At 49.8% G+C, this 13,162-nt stretch overlaps 32 non-coding genes across 32 annotated transcripts; 25 read left to right on the top strand and 7 right to left on the bottom strand.

Annotated features, from left to right (window-relative positions):
- Positions 1-319: 319 nt before the first annotated feature.
- trnar-acg (transfer RNA arginine (anticodon ACG)) lies at positions 320-392 on the top strand. Its single transcript has one exon. It is a non-coding gene; the product is annotated as a tRNA-Arg (tRNA).
- Positions 393-817: 425 nt separating this feature from the next.
- trnae-uuc (transfer RNA glutamic acid (anticodon UUC)) lies at positions 818-889 on the top strand. The gene has a single exon. It is a non-coding gene; the product is annotated as a tRNA-Glu (tRNA).
- Positions 890-1,012: 123 nt separating this feature from the next.
- Positions 1,013-1,099, top strand: trnay-gua (transfer RNA tyrosine (anticodon GUA)). The gene is given in 2 exon segments: positions 1,013-1,049; positions 1,064-1,099. It is a non-coding gene; the product is annotated as a tRNA-Tyr (tRNA).
- Positions 1,100-1,153: 54 nt separating this feature from the next.
- Positions 1,154-1,225, bottom strand: trnae-cuc (transfer RNA glutamic acid (anticodon CUC)). The gene has a single exon. It is a non-coding gene; the product is annotated as a tRNA-Glu (tRNA).
- A 280-nt stretch (positions 1,226-1,505) lies between these two features.
- Positions 1,506-1,592, top strand: trnay-gua (transfer RNA tyrosine (anticodon GUA)). The gene is given in 2 exon segments: positions 1,506-1,542; positions 1,557-1,592. It is a non-coding gene; the product is annotated as a tRNA-Tyr (tRNA).
- Positions 1,593-1,998: 406 nt separating this feature from the next.
- On the top strand, positions 1,999-2,085 carry trnay-gua (transfer RNA tyrosine (anticodon GUA)). Its single transcript is given in 2 exon segments — positions 1,999-2,035; positions 2,050-2,085. It is a non-coding gene; the product is annotated as a tRNA-Tyr (tRNA).
- A 406-nt stretch (positions 2,086-2,491) lies between these two features.
- trnay-gua (transfer RNA tyrosine (anticodon GUA)) lies at positions 2,492-2,578 on the top strand. The gene is given in 2 exon segments: positions 2,492-2,528; positions 2,543-2,578. It is a non-coding gene; the product is annotated as a tRNA-Tyr (tRNA).
- A 312-nt stretch (positions 2,579-2,890) lies between these two features.
- Positions 2,891-2,963, top strand: trnar-acg (transfer RNA arginine (anticodon ACG)). Its single transcript has one exon. It is a non-coding gene; the product is annotated as a tRNA-Arg (tRNA).
- A 621-nt stretch (positions 2,964-3,584) lies between these two features.
- Positions 3,585-3,671, top strand: trnay-gua (transfer RNA tyrosine (anticodon GUA)). The gene is given in 2 exon segments: positions 3,585-3,621; positions 3,636-3,671. It is a non-coding gene; the product is annotated as a tRNA-Tyr (tRNA).
- A 54-nt stretch (positions 3,672-3,725) lies between these two features.
- On the bottom strand, positions 3,726-3,797 carry trnae-cuc (transfer RNA glutamic acid (anticodon CUC)). Its single transcript has one exon. It is a non-coding gene; the product is annotated as a tRNA-Glu (tRNA).
- Positions 3,798-4,077: 280 nt separating this feature from the next.
- Positions 4,078-4,164, top strand: trnay-gua (transfer RNA tyrosine (anticodon GUA)). Its single transcript is given in 2 exon segments — positions 4,078-4,114; positions 4,129-4,164. It is a non-coding gene; the product is annotated as a tRNA-Tyr (tRNA).
- Positions 4,165-4,969: 805 nt separating this feature from the next.
- trnar-acg (transfer RNA arginine (anticodon ACG)) lies at positions 4,970-5,042 on the top strand. Its single transcript has one exon. It is a non-coding gene; the product is annotated as a tRNA-Arg (tRNA).
- Positions 5,043-5,467: 425 nt separating this feature from the next.
- trnae-uuc (transfer RNA glutamic acid (anticodon UUC)) lies at positions 5,468-5,539 on the top strand. The gene has a single exon. It is a non-coding gene; the product is annotated as a tRNA-Glu (tRNA).
- A 123-nt stretch (positions 5,540-5,662) lies between these two features.
- On the top strand, positions 5,663-5,749 carry trnay-gua (transfer RNA tyrosine (anticodon GUA)). Its single transcript is given in 2 exon segments — positions 5,663-5,699; positions 5,714-5,749. It is a non-coding gene; the product is annotated as a tRNA-Tyr (tRNA).
- A 54-nt stretch (positions 5,750-5,803) lies between these two features.
- Positions 5,804-5,875, bottom strand: trnae-cuc (transfer RNA glutamic acid (anticodon CUC)). The gene has a single exon. It is a non-coding gene; the product is annotated as a tRNA-Glu (tRNA).
- A 280-nt stretch (positions 5,876-6,155) lies between these two features.
- Positions 6,156-6,242, top strand: trnay-gua (transfer RNA tyrosine (anticodon GUA)). Its single transcript is given in 2 exon segments — positions 6,156-6,192; positions 6,207-6,242. It is a non-coding gene; the product is annotated as a tRNA-Tyr (tRNA).
- A 54-nt stretch (positions 6,243-6,296) lies between these two features.
- trnae-cuc (transfer RNA glutamic acid (anticodon CUC)) lies at positions 6,297-6,368 on the bottom strand. The gene has a single exon. It is a non-coding gene; the product is annotated as a tRNA-Glu (tRNA).
- Positions 6,369-6,648: 280 nt separating this feature from the next.
- Positions 6,649-6,735, top strand: trnay-gua (transfer RNA tyrosine (anticodon GUA)). Its single transcript is given in 2 exon segments — positions 6,649-6,685; positions 6,700-6,735. It is a non-coding gene; the product is annotated as a tRNA-Tyr (tRNA).
- A 406-nt stretch (positions 6,736-7,141) lies between these two features.
- On the top strand, positions 7,142-7,228 carry trnay-gua (transfer RNA tyrosine (anticodon GUA)). Its single transcript is given in 2 exon segments — positions 7,142-7,178; positions 7,193-7,228. It is a non-coding gene; the product is annotated as a tRNA-Tyr (tRNA).
- A 406-nt stretch (positions 7,229-7,634) lies between these two features.
- On the top strand, positions 7,635-7,721 carry trnay-gua (transfer RNA tyrosine (anticodon GUA)). The gene is given in 2 exon segments: positions 7,635-7,671; positions 7,686-7,721. It is a non-coding gene; the product is annotated as a tRNA-Tyr (tRNA).
- A 1,005-nt stretch (positions 7,722-8,726) lies between these two features.
- trnay-gua (transfer RNA tyrosine (anticodon GUA)) lies at positions 8,727-8,813 on the top strand. The gene is given in 2 exon segments: positions 8,727-8,763; positions 8,778-8,813. It is a non-coding gene; the product is annotated as a tRNA-Tyr (tRNA).
- Positions 8,814-8,867: 54 nt separating this feature from the next.
- trnae-cuc (transfer RNA glutamic acid (anticodon CUC)) lies at positions 8,868-8,939 on the bottom strand. The gene has a single exon. It is a non-coding gene; the product is annotated as a tRNA-Glu (tRNA).
- A 280-nt stretch (positions 8,940-9,219) lies between these two features.
- Positions 9,220-9,306, top strand: trnay-gua (transfer RNA tyrosine (anticodon GUA)). Its single transcript is given in 2 exon segments — positions 9,220-9,256; positions 9,271-9,306. It is a non-coding gene; the product is annotated as a tRNA-Tyr (tRNA).
- An 810-nt stretch (positions 9,307-10,116) lies between these two features.
- On the top strand, positions 10,117-10,188 carry trnae-uuc (transfer RNA glutamic acid (anticodon UUC)). The gene has a single exon. It is a non-coding gene; the product is annotated as a tRNA-Glu (tRNA).
- Positions 10,189-10,311: 123 nt separating this feature from the next.
- trnay-gua (transfer RNA tyrosine (anticodon GUA)) lies at positions 10,312-10,398 on the top strand. Its single transcript is given in 2 exon segments — positions 10,312-10,348; positions 10,363-10,398. It is a non-coding gene; the product is annotated as a tRNA-Tyr (tRNA).
- A 54-nt stretch (positions 10,399-10,452) lies between these two features.
- Positions 10,453-10,524, bottom strand: trnae-cuc (transfer RNA glutamic acid (anticodon CUC)). The gene has a single exon. It is a non-coding gene; the product is annotated as a tRNA-Glu (tRNA).
- Positions 10,525-10,804: 280 nt separating this feature from the next.
- Positions 10,805-10,891, top strand: trnay-gua (transfer RNA tyrosine (anticodon GUA)). The gene is given in 2 exon segments: positions 10,805-10,841; positions 10,856-10,891. It is a non-coding gene; the product is annotated as a tRNA-Tyr (tRNA).
- A 406-nt stretch (positions 10,892-11,297) lies between these two features.
- Positions 11,298-11,384, top strand: trnay-gua (transfer RNA tyrosine (anticodon GUA)). Its single transcript is given in 2 exon segments — positions 11,298-11,334; positions 11,349-11,384. It is a non-coding gene; the product is annotated as a tRNA-Tyr (tRNA).
- A 312-nt stretch (positions 11,385-11,696) lies between these two features.
- On the top strand, positions 11,697-11,769 carry trnar-acg (transfer RNA arginine (anticodon ACG)). Its single transcript has one exon. It is a non-coding gene; the product is annotated as a tRNA-Arg (tRNA).
- A 425-nt stretch (positions 11,770-12,194) lies between these two features.
- On the top strand, positions 12,195-12,266 carry trnae-uuc (transfer RNA glutamic acid (anticodon UUC)). Its single transcript has one exon. It is a non-coding gene; the product is annotated as a tRNA-Glu (tRNA).
- A 123-nt stretch (positions 12,267-12,389) lies between these two features.
- Positions 12,390-12,476, top strand: trnay-gua (transfer RNA tyrosine (anticodon GUA)). The gene is given in 2 exon segments: positions 12,390-12,426; positions 12,441-12,476. It is a non-coding gene; the product is annotated as a tRNA-Tyr (tRNA).
- A 54-nt stretch (positions 12,477-12,530) lies between these two features.
- On the bottom strand, positions 12,531-12,602 carry trnae-cuc (transfer RNA glutamic acid (anticodon CUC)). Its single transcript has one exon. It is a non-coding gene; the product is annotated as a tRNA-Glu (tRNA).
- Positions 12,603-13,162: the final 560 nt, after the last annotated feature.

Below are 13,162 nucleotides of genomic sequence, written 5' to 3'. Positions count from 1 at the left end.
CGAAGGAGGTCCCTTTTCACATGCAAACCCTTTCTTGGCTAAGTTGCAAGGCAAAAGCATGTTCCCTGACCGGGAATCAAATCCGGGCCGCGGCGGTGAGAGCGCCGAATCCTAACCACTAGACCACCAGGGAAGGACTTTCTTATTCGCCTCCTAAATCCTGGCTGTTGGCCTCTACCAGATTTTGCTGCAACTTCTAAGGCTAGCCTTTTCCTCCTGGAGAGAATCTCTTACTCTGGATCACAGTTCTTCCACTGAGAAGCTGTTCAGTCAAACACCAACAAGACGCGTATAAACACCAGCAAGTCGTTCCTAAAGTGGGCCAGTGGCGCAATGGATAACGCGTCTGACTACGGATCAGAAGATTCTAGGTTCGACTCCTGGCTGGCTCGAACGATTGTTTTTGCTTTGCTTTCAGCCTTTAATTATTAAATTGATTTATGTTTCTTATAAATTGACAGTCCAACCATAGGCTGTTTTGTCTGCGAGATAGCGCTTACCATTCATTACCGTGCGTGTTTTCAAATGCATCGCATAAGTACTGTCACAGGGACCTTGCTTTAATGAGCAGTTTTAAGTATCTATTATGTGATCACAAGAATGGGATAAAGTTTCACCCCCTGGGCGAAACAAATGACAGCTTCTTCCATTGAGTCTGTTAAAACTGAATTCGGTAAACAATGCCTTCGGATCATACCCATATTTTTAAAGGGGACGATCACACACTGAAAGCCAAAGGGCTCAACAGAACCCTGCCCTTGTACGTACCACATGGATGAAAAACACCCCCACAAGCCTGCTTGATAGGTGCAGGAATTCCCATATGGTCTAGCGGTCAGGATTCCTGGTTTTCACCCAGGCGGCCCGGGTTCGACTCCCGGTATGGGAAGTTGTGATTGTTTTGGCTTCCCTTACTGAACAGCCAGCGCTTCGGTCTGCGGCAAAAGCACTTTTAGCCGGCAGTGGAGCTGCAGCAACCTGATAGGTTGAGGTTCTGTTGCTCACCTGTGTGCCTTCGATAGCTCAGCTGGTAGAGCGGAGGACTGTAGGTGGAAGGTTGGAAATCCTTAGGTCGCTGGTTCGACTCCGGCTCGAAGGAGGTCATTTTTCACATGCAAACACTTTCTTGGCTGTGTTGGAGGGAAAAAGACTGTTCCCTGACCGGGAATCGAACCCGGGCCGCGGCGGTGAGAGCGCCGAATCCTAACCACTAGACCACCAGGGAAGGACTTTTCGATGAGCCTTCTAAATCCTGACTGTGGGCCTCTACCGTGTTTTGCTGCCACTTCTCAAGCTAGACCACTAAGGCTAGCCTTTTTGTCCTGGAGAGAGTCTCTGACTCTGGATCACAGTTCTTCCACTGAGAAACAGTCCAGTCAATTACCAACAAGACGTGTAAACACCTGCAAGGCGCCAGACCGGTGGGCCAGTGGCCTAATGGAAAACGCGTCTGACTATGGATCAGAAATTTCTGATAGGTTGAGCTTTCGTTCGTAATCTCTGTGCCTTCGATAGCTCAGCTGGTAGAGCGGAGGACTGTAGGTGAAAGGTTGGCAATCCTTAGGTCGCTGGTTCGACTCCGGCTCGAAGGAGGTCCCTTTTCACATGCAAACCCTTTCTTGGCTAAGTTGCAAGGCAAAAGCATGTTCCCTGACCGGGAATCAAATCCGGGCCGCGGCGGTGAGAGCGCCGAATCCTAACCACTAGACCACCAGGGAAGGACTTTTCGATGAGCCTTCTAAATCCTGACTGTTGGCCTCTACCGTGTTTTGCTGCAACTTCTCAAGCTAGACCACTAAGGCTAGCCTTTTTGTCCTGGAGAGAGTCTCTGACTCTGGATCACAGTTCTTCCACTGAGAAACAGTCCAGTCAATTACCAACAAGACGTGTAAACACCTGCAAGGCGCCAGACCGGTGGGCCAGTGGCCTAATGGAAAACGCGTCTGACTATGGATCAGAAATTTCTGATAGGTTGAGCTTTCGTTCGTAATCTCTGTGCCTTCGATAGCTCAGCTGGTAGAGCGGAGGACTGTAGGTGAAAGGTTGGCAATCCTTAGGTCGCTGGTTCGACTCCGGCTCGAAGGAGGTCCCTTTTCACATGCAAACCCTTTCTTGGCTAAGTTGCAAGGCAAAAGCATGTTCCCTGACCGGGAATCAAATCCGGGCCGCGGCGGTGAGAGCGCCGAATCCTAACCACTAGACCACCAGGGAAGGACTTTTCGATGAGCCTTCTAAATCCTGACTGTGGGCCTCTACCGTGTTTTGCTGCAACTTCTCAAGCTAGACCACTAAGGCTAGCCTTTTTTTCCTGGAGAGAGTCTCTGACTCTGGATCACAGTTCTTCCACTGAGAAACAGTCCAGTCAATTACCAACAAGACGTGTAAACACCTGCAAGGCGCCAGACCGGTGGGCCAGTGGCCTAATGGAAAACGCGTCTGACTATGGATCAGAAATTTCTGATAGGTTGAGCTTTCGTTCGTAATCTCTGTGCCTTCGATAGCTCAGCTGGTAGAGCGGAGGACTGTAGGTGAAAGGTTGGCAATCCTTAGGTCGCTGGTTCGACTCCGGCTCGAAGGAGGTCCCTTTTCACATGCAAACCCTTTCTTGGCTAAGTTGCAAGGCAAAAGCATGTTCCCTGACCGGGAATCAAATCCGGGCCGCGGCGGTGAGAGCGCCGAATCCTAACCACTAGACCACCAGGGAAGGACTTTCTTATTCGCCTCCTAAATCCTGGCTGTTGGCCTCTACCAGATTTTGCTGCAACTTCTAAGGCTAGCCTTTTCCTCCTGGAGAGAATCTCTTACTCTGGATCACAGTTCTTCCACTGAGAAGCTGTTCAGTCAAACACCAACAAGACGCGTATAAACACCAGCAAGTCGTTCCTAAAGTGGGCCAGTGGCGCAATGGATAACGCGTCTGACTACGGATCAGAAGATTCTAGGTTCGACTCCTGGCTGGCTCGAACGATTGTTTTTGCTTTGCTTTCAGCCTTTAATTATTAAATTGATTTATGTTTCTTATAAATTGACAGTCCAACCATAGGCTGTTTTGTCTGCGAGATAGCGCTTACCATTCATTACCGTGCGTGTTTTCAAATGCATCGCATAAGTACTGTCACAGGGACCTTGCTTTAATGAGCAGTTTTAAGTATCTATTATGTGATCACAAGAATGGGATAAAGTTTCACCCCCTGGGCGAAACAAATGACAGCTTCTTCCATTGAGTCTGTTAAAACTGAATTCGGTAAACAATGCCTTCGGATCATACCCATATTTTTAAAGGGGACGATCACACACTGAAAGCCAAAGGGCTCAACAGAACCCTGCCCTTGTAAGTAACCACATGGATGAAAAACACCCCCACAAGCCTGCTTGATAGGTGCAGGAATTGCCATATGGTCTAGCGGTCAGGATTCCTGGTTTTCACCAAAGCGGCCCGGGTTCGACTCCCGGTATGGGAAGTTGTGATTGTTTTGGCTTCCCTTACTGAACAGCCAGCGCTTCGGTCTGCGGCAAAAGCACTTTTAGCCGGCAGTGGAGCTGCAGCAACCTGATAGGTTGAGGTTCTGTTGCTCACCTGCGTGCCTTCGATAGCTCAGCTGGTAGAGCGGAGGACTGTAGGTGGAAGGTTGGAAATCCTTAGGTCGCTGGTTCGACTCCGGCTCGAAGGAGGTCATTTTTCACATGCAAACACTTTCTTGGCTGTGTTGGAGGGAAAAAGACTGTTCCCTGACCGGGAATCGAACCCGGGCCGCGGCGGTGAGAGCGCCGAATCCTAACCACTAGACCACCAGGGAAGGACTTTTAGATGAGCCTTCTAAATCCTGACTGTGGGCCTCTACCGTGTTTTGCTGCAACTTCTCAAGCTAGACCACTAAGGCTAGCCTTTTTGTCCTGGAGAGAGTCTCTGACTCTGGATCACAGTTCTTCCACTGAGAAACAGTCCAGTCAATTACCAACAAGACGTGTAAACACCTGCAAGGCGCCAGACCGGTGGGCCAGTGGCCTAATGGAAAACGCGTCTGACTATGGATCAGAAATATCTGATAGGTTGAGCTTTCGTTCGTAATCTCTGTGCCTTCGATAGCTCAGCTGGTAGAGCGGAGGACTGTAGGTGAAAGGTTGGTAATCCTTAGGTCGCTGGTTCGACTCCGGCTCGAAGGAGGTCCCTTTTCACATGCAAACCCTTTCTTGGCTAAGTTGCAAGGCAAAAGCATGTTCCCTGACCGGGAATCAAATCCGGGCCGCGGCGGTGAGAGCGCCGAATCCTAACCACTAGACCACCAGGGAAGGACTTTTCGATGAGCCTTCTAAATCCTGACTGTGGGCCTCTACCGTGTTTTGCTGCAACTTCTCAAGCTAGACCACTAAGGCTAGCCTTTTTGTCCTGGAGAGAGTCTCTGACTCTGGATCACAGTTCTTCCACTGAGAAACAGTCCAGTCAATTACCAACAAGACGTGTAAACACCTGCAAGGCGCCAGACCGGTGGGCCAGTGGCCTAATGGAAAACGCGTCTGACTATGGATCAGAAATTTCTGATAGGTTGAGCTTTCGTTCGTAATCTCTGTGCCTTCGATAGCTCAGCTGGTAGAGCGGAGGACTGTAGGTGAAAGGTTGGCAATCCTTAGGTCGCTGGTTCGACTCAGGCTCGAAGGAGGTCCCTTTTCACATGCAAACCCTTTCTTGGCTAAGTTGCAAGGCAAAAGCATGTTCCCTGACCGGGAATCAAATCCGGGCCGCGGCGGTGAGAGCGCCGAATCCTAACCACTAGACCACCAGGGAAGGACTTTCTTATTCGCCTCCTAAATCCTGGCTGTTGGCCTCTACCAGATTTTGCTGCAACTTCTAAGGCTAGCCTTTTCCTCCTGGAGAGAATCTCTTACTCTGGATCACAGTTCTTCCACTGAGAAGCTGTTCAGTCAAACACCAACAAGACGCGTATAAACACCAGCAAGTCGTTCCTAAAGTGGGCCAGTGGCGCAATGGATAACGCGTCTGACTACGGATCAGAAGATTCTAGGTTCGACTCCTGGCTGGCTCGAACGATTGTTTTTGCTTTGCTTTCAGCCTTTAATTATTAAATTGATTTATGTTTCTTATAAATTGACAGTCCAACCATAGGCTGTTTTGTCTGCGAGATAGCGCTTACCATTCATTACCGTGCGTGTTTTCAAATGCATCGCATAAGTACTGTCACAGGGACCTTGCTTTAATGAGCAGTTTTAAGTATCTATTATGTGATCACAAGAATGGGATAAAGTTTCACCCCCTGGGCGAAACAAATGACAGCTTCTTCCATTGAGTCTGTTAAAACTGAATTCGGTAAACAATGCCTTCGGATCATACCCATATTTTTAAAGGGGACGATCACACACTGAAAGCCAAAGGGCTCAACAGAACCCTGCCCTTGTACGTACCACATGGATGAAAAACACCCCCACAAGCCTGCTTGATAGGTGCAGGAATTCCCATATGGTCTAGCGGTCAGGATTCCTGGTTTTCACCCAGGCGGCCCGGGTTCGACTCCCGGTATGGGAAGTTGTGATTGTTTTGGCTTCCCTTACTGAACAGCCAGCGCTTCGGTCTGCGGCAAAAGCACTTTTAGCCGGCAGTGGAGCTGCAGCAACCTGATAGGTTGAGGTTCTGTTGCTCACCTGTGTGCCTTCGATAGCTCAGCTGGTAGAGCGGAGGACTGTAGGTGGAAGGTTGGAAATCCTTAGGTCGCTGGTTCGACTCCGGCTCGAAGGAGGTCATTTTTCACATGCAAACACTTTCTTGGCTGTGTTGGAGGGAAAAAGACTGTTCCCTGACCGGGAATCGAACCCGGGCCGCGGCGGTGAGAGCGCCGAATCCTAACCACTAGACCACCAGGGAAGGACTTTTCGATGAGCCTTCTAAATCCTGACTGTGGGCCTCTACCGTGTTTTGCTGCCACTTCTCAAGCTAGACCACTAAGGCTAGCCTTTTTGTCCTGGAGAGAGTCTCTGACTCTGGATCACAGTTCTTCCACTGAGAAACAGTCCAGTCAATTACCAACAAGACGTGTAAACACCTGCAAGGCGCCAGACCGGTGGGCCAGTGGCCTAATGGAAAACGCGTCTGACTATGGATCAGAAATTTGTGATAGGTTGAGCTTTCGTTCGTAATCTCTGTGCCTTCGATAGCTCAGCTGGTAGAGCGGAGGACTGTAGGTGGAAGGTTGGAAATCCTTAGGTCGCTGGTTCGACTCCGGCTCGAAGGAGGTCATTTTTCACATGCAAACACTTTCTTGGCTGTGTTGGAGGGAAAAAGACTGTTCCCTGACCGGGAATCGAACCCGGGCCGCGGCGGTGAGAGCGCCGAATCCTAACCACTAGACCACCAGGGAAGGACTTTTCGATGAGCCTTCTAAATCCTGACTGTGGGCCTCTACCGTGTTTTGCTGCAACTTCTCAAGCTAGACCACTAAGGCTAGCCTTTTTGTCCTGGAGAGAGTCTCTGACTCTGGATCACAGTTCTTCCACTGAGAAACAGTCCAGTCAATTACCAACAAGACGTGTAAACACCTGCAAGGCGCCAGACCGGTGGGCCAGTGGCCTAATGGAAAACGCGTCTGACTATGGATCAGAAATTTCTGATAGGTTGAGCTTTCGTTGGTAATCTCTGTACCTTCGATAGCTCAGCTGGTAGAGCGGAGGACTGTAGGTGAAAGGTTGGCAATCCTTAGGTCGCTGGTTCGACTCCGGCTCGAAGGAGGTCCCTTTTCACATGCAAACCCTTTCTTGGCTAAGTTGCAAGGCAAAAGCATGTTCCCTGACCGGGAATCAAATCCGGGCCGCGGCGGTGAGAGCGCCGAATCCTAACCACTAGACCACCAGGGAAGGACTTTTCGATGAGCCTTCTAAATCCTGACTGTGGGCCTCTACCGTGTTTTGCTGCAACTTCTCAAGCTAGACCACTAAGGCTAGCCTTTTTGTCCTGGAGAGAGTCTCTGACTCTGGATCACAGTTCTTCCACTGAGAAACAGTCCAGTCAATTACCAACAAGACGTGTAAACACCTGCAAGGCGCCAGACCGGTGGGCCAGTGGCCTAATGGAAAACGCGTCTGACTATGGATCAGAAATTTCTGATAGGTTGAGCTTTCGTTCGTAATCTCTGTGCCTTCGATAGCTCAGCTGGTAGAGCGGAGGACTGTAGGTGAAAGGTTGGCAATCCTTAGGTCGCTGGTTCGACTCCGGCTCGAAGGAGGTCCCTTTTCACATGCAAACCCTTTCTTGGCTAAGTTGCAAGGCAAAAGCATGTTCCCTGACCGGGAATCAAATCCGGGCCGCGGCGGTGAGAGCGCAGAATCCTAACCACTAGACCACCAGGGAAGGACTTTTCGATGAGCCTTCTAAATCCTGACTGTGGGCCTCTACCGTGTTTTGCTGCAACTTCTCAAGCTAGACCACTAAGGCTAGCCTTTTTTTCCTGGAGAGAGTCTCTGACTCTGGATCACAGTTCTTCCACTGAGAAACAGTCCAGTCAATTACCAACAAGACGTGTAAACACCTGCAAGGCGCCAGACCGGTGGGCCAGTGGCCTAATGGAAAACGCGTCTGACTATGGATCAGAAATTTCTGATAGGTTGAGCTTTCGTTCGTAATCTCTGTGCCTTCGATAGCTCAGCTGGTAGAGCGGAGGACTGTAGGTGAAAGGTTGGCAATCCTTAGGTCGCTGGTTCGACTCCGGCTCGAAGGAGGTCCCTTTTCACATGCAAACCCTTTCTTGGCTAAGTTGCAAGGCAAAAGCATGTTCCCTGACCGGGAATCAAATCCGGGCCGCGGCGGTGAGAGCGCCGAATCCTAACCACTAGACCACCAGGGAAGGACTTTCTTATTCGCCTCCTAAATCCTGGCTGTTGGCCTCTACCAGATTTTGCTGCAACTTCTAAGGCTAGCCTTTTCCTCCTGGAGAGAATCTCTTACTCTGGATCACAGTTCTTCCACTGAGAAGCTGTTCAGTCAAACACCAACAAGACGCGTATAAACACCAGCAAGTCGTTCCTAAAGTGGGCCAGTGGGGCAATGGATAACGCGTCTGACTACGGATCAGAAGATTCTAGGTTCGACTCCTGGCTGGCTCGAACGATTGTTTTTGCTTTGCTTTCAGCCTTTAATTATTAAATTGATTTATGTTTCTTATAAATTGACAGTCCAACCATAGGCTGTTTTGTCTGCGAGATAGCGCTTACCATTCATTACCGTGCGTGTTTTCAAATGCATCGCATAAGTACTGTCACAGGGACCTTGCTTTAATGAGCAGTTTTAAGTATCTATTATGTGATCACAAGAATGGGATAAAGTTTCACCCCCTGGGCGAAACAAATGACAGCTTGTTCCATTGAGTCTGTTAAAACTGAATTCGGTAAACAATGCCTTCGGATCATACCCATATTTTTAAAGGGGACGATCACACACTGAAAGCCAAAGGGCTCAACAGAACCCTGCCCTTGTACGTACCACATGGATGAAAAACACCCCCACAAGCCTGCTTGATAGGTGCAGGAATTGCCATATGGTCTAGCGGTCAGGATTCCTGGTTTTCACCAAGGCGGCCCGGGTTCGACTCCCGGTATGGGAAGTTGTGATTGTTTTGGCTTCCCTTACTGAACAGCCAGCGCTTCGGTCTGCGGCAAAAGCACTTTTAGCCGGCAGTGGAGCTGCAGCAACCTGATAGGTTGAGGTTCTGTTGCTCACCTGCGTGCCTTCGATAGCTCAGCTGGTAGAGCGGAGGACTGTAGGTGGAAGGTTGGAAATCCTTAGGTCGCTGGTTCGACTCCGGCTCGAAGGAGGTCATTTTTCACATGCAAACACTTTCTTGGCTGTGTTGGAGGGAAAAAGACTGTTCCCTGACCGGGAATCGAACCCGGGCCGCGGCAGTGAGAGCGCCGAATCCTAACCACTAGACCACCAGGGAAGGACTTTTCAATGAGCCTTCTAAATCCTGACTGTGGGCCTCTACCGTGTTTTGCTGCAACTTCTCAAGCTAGACCACTAAGACTAGCCTTTTTGTCCTGGAGAGAGTCTCTGACTCTGGATCACAGTTCTTCCACTGAGAAACAGTCCAGTCAATTACCAACAAGATGTGTAAACACCTGCAAGGCGCCAGACCGGTGGGCCAGTGGCCTAATGGAAAACGCGTCTGACTATGGATCAGAAATTTCTGATAGGTTGAGCTTTCGTTCGTAACCTCTGTGCCTTCGATAGCTCAGCTGGTAGAGCGGAGGACTGTAGGTGAAAGGTTGGCAATCCTTAGGTCGCTGGTTCGACTCCGGCTCGAAGGAGGTCCCTTTTCACATGCAAACCCTTTCTTGGCTAAGTTGCAAGGCAAAAGCATGTTCCCTGACCGGGAATCAAATCCGGGCCGCGGCGGTGAGAGCGCCGAATCCTAACCACTAGACCACCAGGGAAGGACTTTCTTATTCGCCTCCTAAATCCTGGCTGTTGGCCTCTACCAGATTTTGCTGCAACTTCTAAGGCTAGCCTTTTCCTCTTGGAGAGAATCTCTTACTCTGGATCACAGTTCTTCCACTGAGAAGCTGTTCAGTCAAACACCAACAAGACGCGTATAAACACCAGCAAGTCGTTCCTACAGTAGGCCAGTGGCGCAATGGATAACGCGTCTGACTACGGATCAGAAGATTCTAGCTTCGACTCCTGGCTGGCTCGAACGATTGTTTTTGCTTTGCTTTCAGCCTTTAATTATTAAATTGATTTATGTTTCTTATAAATTGACAGTCCAACCATAGGCTGTTTTGTCTGCGAGATAGCGCTTACCATTCATTACGGTGCGTGTTTTCAAATGCATCACATGAGTACTGTCACAGGGACCTTGCTTTAATGAGCAGTTTTAAGTATCTATTATGTGATCACAAGAATGGGATAAAGTTTCACCCCCTGGGCGAAACAAATGACAGCTTCTTCCATTGAGTCTGTTAAAACTGAATTCGGTAAACAATGCCTTCGGATCATACCCATATTTTTAAAGGGGACGATCACACACTGAAAGCCAAAGGGCTCAACAGAACCCTGCCCTTGTACGTACCACATGGATGAAAAACACCCCCACAAGCTTGCTTGATAGGTGCAGGAATTCCCATATGGTCTAGCGGTCAGGATTCCTGGTTTTCACCCAGGCGGCCCGGGTTCGACTCCCGGTATGGGAAGTTGTGATTGTTTTGGCTTCCCTTACTGAACAGCCAGCGCTTCGGTCTGCGGCAAAAGCACTTTTAGCCGGCAGTGGAGCTGCAGCAACCTGATAGGTTGAGGTTCTGTTGCTCACCTGCGTGCCTTCGATAGCTCAGCTGGTAGAGCGGAGGACTGTAGGTGGAAGGTTGGCAATCCTTAGGTCGCTGGTTCGACTCCGGCTCGAAGGAGGTCATTTTTCACATGCAAACACTTTCTTGGCTGTGTTGGAGGGAAAAAGACTGTTCCCTGACCGGGAATCGAACCCGGGCCGCGGCGGTGAGAGCGCCGAATCCTAACCACTAGACCACCAGGGAAGGACTTTTAGATGAGCCTTCTAAATCCTGACTGTGGGCCTCTACCGTGTTTTGCTGCAACTTCTCAAGCTAGACCACTAAGGCTAGCCTTTTTGTCCTGGAGAGAGTCTCTGACTCTGGATCACAGTTCTTCCACTGAGAAACAGTCCAGTCAATTACCAACAAGACGTGTAAACACCTGCAAGGCGCCAGACCGGTGGGCCAGTGGCCTAATGGAAAACGCGTCTGACTATGGATCAGAAATATCTGATAGGTTGAGCTTTCGTTCGTAATCTCTGTGCCTTCGATAGCTCAGCTGGTAGAGCGGAGGACTGTAGGTGAAAGGTTGGTAATCCTTAGGTCGCTGGTTCGACTCCGGCTCGAAGGAGGTCCCTTTTCACATGCAAACCCTTTCTTGGCTAAGTTGCAAGGCAAAAGCATGTTCCCTGACCGGGAATCAAATCCGGGCCGCGGCGGTGAGAGCGCCGAATCCTAACCACTAGACCACCAGGGAAGGACTTTTCGATGAGCCTTCTAAATCCTGACTGTGGGCCTCTACCGTGTTTTGCTGCAACTTCTCAAGCTAGACCACTAAGGCTAGCCTTTTTGTCCTGGAGAGAGTCTCTGACTCTGGATCACAGTTCTTCCACTGAGAAACAGTCCAGTCAATTACCAACAAGACGTGTAAACACCTGCAAGGCGCCAGACCGGTGGGCCAGTGGCCTAATGGAAAACGCGTCTGACTATGGATCAGAAATTTCTGATAGGTTGAGCTTTCGTTCGTAATCTCTGTGCCTTCGATAGCTCAGCTGGTAGAGCGGAGGACTGTAGGTGAAAGGTTGGCAATCCTTAGGTCGCTGGTTCGACTCCGGCTCGAAGGAGGTCCCTTTTCACATGCAAACCCTTTCTTGGCTAAGTTGCAAGGCAAAAGCATGTTCCCTGACCGGGAATCAAATCCGGGCCGCGGCGGTGAGAGCGCCGAATCCTAACCACTAGACCACCAGGGAAGGACTTTCTTATTCGCCTCCTAAATCCTGGCTGTTGGCCTCTACCAGATTTTGCTGCAACTTCTAAGGCTAGCCTTTTCCTCCTGGAGAGAATCTCTTACTCTGGATCACAGTTCTTCCACTGAGAAGCTGTTCAGTCAAACACCAACAAGACGCGTATAAACACCAGCAAGTCGTTCCTAAAGTGGGCCAGTGGCGCAATGGATAACGCGTCTGACTACGGATCAGAAGATTCTAGGTTCGACTCCTGGCTGGCTCGAACGATTGTTTTTGCTTTGCTTTCAGCCTTTAATTATTAAATTGATTTATGTTTCTTATAAATTGACAGTCCAACCATAGGCTGTTTTGTCTGCGAGATAGCGCTTACCATTCATTACCGTGCGTGTTTTCAAATGCATCGCATAAGTACTGTCACAGGGACCTTGCTTTAATGAGCAGTTTTAAGTATCTATTATGTGATCACAAGAATGGGATAAAGTTTCACCCCCTGGGCGAAACAAATGACAGCTTCTTCCATTGAGTCTGTTAAAACTGAATTCGGTAAACAATGCCTTCGGATCATACCCATATTTTTAAAGGGGACGATCACACACTGAAAGCCAAAGGGCTCAACAGAACCCTGCCCTTGTACGTACCACATGGATGAAAAACACCCCCACAAGCCTGCTTGATAGGTGCAGGAATTCCCATATGGTCTAGCGGTCAGGATTCCTGGTTTTCACCCAGGCGGCCCGGGTTCGACTCCCGGTATGGGAAGTTGTGATTGTTTTGGCTTCCCTTACTGAACAGCCAGCGCTTCGGTCTGCGGCAAAAGCACTTTTAGCCGGCAGTGGAGCTGCAGCAACCTGATAGGTTGAGGTTCTGTTGCTCACCTGTGTGCCTTCGATAGCTCAGCTGGTAGAGCGGAGGACTGTAGGTGGAAGGTTGGAAATCCTTAGGTCGCTGGTTCGACTCCGGCTCGAAGGAGGTCATTTTTCACATGCAAACACTTTCTTGGCTGTGTTGGAGGGAAAAAGACTGTTCCCTGACCGGGAATCGAACCCGGGCCGCGGCGGTGAGAGCGCCGAATCCTAACCACTAGACCACCAGGGAAGGACTTTTCGATGAGCCTTCTAAATCCTGACTGTGGGCCTCTACCGTGTTTTGCTGCCACTTCTCAAGCTAGACCACTAAGGCTAGCCTTTTTGTCCTGGAGAGAGTCTCTGACTCTGGATCACAGTTCTTCCACTGAGAAACAGTCCAGTCAATTACCAACAAGATGTGTAAACACCTGCAAGGCGCCAGACCGGTGGGCCAGTGGCCTAATGGAAAACGCGTCTGACTATGGATCAGAAATTTGTGATAGGTTGAGCTTTCGTTCGTAATCTCTGTGCCTTAGATAGCTCAGCTGGTAGAGCGGAGGACTGTAGGTGAAAGGTTGGCAATCCTTAGGTCGCTGGTTCGACTCCGGCTCGAAGGAGGTCCCTTTTCACATGCAAACCCTTTCTTGGCTAAGTTGCAAGGCAAAAGCATGTTCCCTGACCGGGAATCAAATCAGGGCCGCGGCGGTGAGAGCGCCGAATCCTAACCACTAGACCACCAGGGAAGGGCTTTTTGATGAGCCTTCTAAATCCTGACTGTGGGCCTCTACCGTGTTTTGCTGCAACTTCTCA

Source organism: Pseudorasbora parva, chromosome 6 (genome assembly GCF_024679245.1).
Source record: "Pseudorasbora parva isolate DD20220531a chromosome 6, ASM2467924v1, whole genome shotgun sequence".
In the NCBI taxonomy this organism is placed as follows: Eukaryota; Metazoa; Chordata; class Actinopteri; order Cypriniformes; family Gobionidae; genus Pseudorasbora; species Pseudorasbora parva.
Note: the sequence above shows the minus strand (reverse complement) of the source record. Positions and strands in the feature narration are given on the sequence as shown.